General features: G+C 43.9%; 1 long non-coding RNA gene across 1 annotated transcript; it reads left to right on the plus strand.

Annotated features, from left to right (window-relative positions):
• Positions 1-44: 44 nt before the first annotated feature.
• On the plus strand, positions 45-1,340 carry LOC106526636 (uncharacterized). Its single transcript, XR_001311280.1, has 3 exons — positions 45-192; positions 293-525; positions 623-1,340. It is a non-coding gene; the product is annotated as an uncharacterized LOC106526636 (long non-coding RNA).
• Positions 1,341-1,898: the final 558 nt, after the last annotated feature.

Consider the following 1,898-nt stretch of genomic DNA (forward strand, 5'->3'; position numbering starts at 1 on the left):
ATTTGTATTGTGTTTATTTATTATATTTAATTAATTGATTGATTTATTTTATAAAAAACACAGTAACTTTCCACAGRCAGGGGTTTCAGTCAGACCCAGGTACGAGTCCAGCCCATCTGACCCGTCAGAACCGGCAGACTGAACCTGTCCATCCGAGCCTTGTTCAGAATCTACGGAGCACTGAAGATCCAGGTGCGTTGTGTAAGATCGCATCCTTCTCTACAGAAATTATCTGTATATTGTTTTTATTGATTAAGGTTTTAATTATAATTTTTTTTAATGAAAAATCAAGAGCAGCTTTCGAGATGGAGGCTTTTCAGCTTGATCCATTCCCCGGCACGTCACCTGACCCGACCGACTCAACCCGCCCGAACCAACCGTTACCTACACAGACAGACCTGGTCCGACCGAACCCTATCCACACGTGTAGAGTACCAGCTCTCCGAGTGAGAAGGAGGACTCTCCGACGCAGAGCGGGCCCGTGCGGGTCTCTGTCAAGAAGAAGAAGAAGAACTGGAACAAGAAGTGAGTATTTTTTATATTTTTCAACGTTTCACTGACACGCAYGCATCTTTTATTAGGAAAGTTATTTATTTATTTGTTTGTTTTTATTTATTTTTAGATCATTCAACCACCATAGATGAATTGAAAAGTCACTGCCTTCTGACCATCCTGCGTTTAACTGAACTCTGCATAAGGTTGTTTGAATATTAGCTGAAAAAATGTCTAGTTTGTCAAATCATGATCATACTGAAATAAATTGTTTTCATGCGTTAGAACAGGCATTACAAAATCTTATTCAGAAMTCTYCGTMAACCTCAGAAGCTGGTGACATTTCCKTTCTGAGTCAATCATTACAAAATGTTTTAAACAACGCTGAGCAGAATTCACCCCCAGGTTCACCAAATCAGACAGAAAGTCTAATCCAAGCATTACRTAACGAAATTGCGGGACAGCATCAACAACAACAACAACAACAGTCTGATCGGGACCACTTCGAAACTCCTCAAATTCACAGCACAAATCCGGACCAGACTCCAATCGGTCTACTCGTTAACGCTTCGAATAATTCATTATCTGAACTTAGAAACGCTCACGTCAGACAACAGTCTGATCAGGAAAACGCTGCTGCTGCTGATGAAAGTGCTCAAAATAGCACACCCGACAACGGGCCAATCAACGCACCCTGATTTATTTAGTATTTTAGATGATGCGTTATTAGCATTACGAATCGCGCGCTCCCCAGAACAAAACCGTGAACAAGACYCAGGCATCCACCTGCAAATCACCCCCACAGTTCAGTATGATGCTGAGGCGTCATCTCCCGAATCAACGCAACCCCCGATCCTTCCCCGCGCCCTGTCTCCTCTCCAGCTCCGGAGGCTTCATCATCATCATCATCAAACTCGGYTCCTCACAGCCACAGCGCATTCCAGTACGGTGAGGGGATTCACGCTCCTTCACCTCCCTYCTCCTCTCCAGCTCCTGGACCTTCAACCAGTCCAGATCAAAATGAAATATCTCACGAAAGATTTAATAATTACGAAATCAGGAGATGAGTCCTCATTCCCCGTCTGATGATCCTCCGAGTCTGGCTGATTTTTACACCCAGGTGATGAACATTTTGTCAGACTTGGCTGACAGAACCGTTTCTTTAACGGAGCGGGGTGATTTTGTTCAACTGGAGCTTTCCGGAGAAGGATCAGCATTAGCGCATCACATCGCTTTCGCTGTAGGAGAAGATGAGCGTGAAATTTCTGAACATTTCGCTGATTTTCTCGACGAATTTATTCAATCTAACGCGCAAATTGAAGCGGACGGAACGTTAGAATTTACCGTTCAAACTGTCAGAAACCGGACAGGTGGGGGTGGGTCAAAACGTAAACTCAGTAGGACTC

This window comes from Austrofundulus limnaeus, unplaced genomic scaffold, assembly GCF_001266775.1.
Source record: "Austrofundulus limnaeus strain Quisiro unplaced genomic scaffold, Austrofundulus_limnaeus-1.0 Scaffold285, whole genome shotgun sequence".
Taxonomy (NCBI): Eukaryota; Metazoa; Chordata; class Actinopteri; order Cyprinodontiformes; family Rivulidae; genus Austrofundulus; species Austrofundulus limnaeus.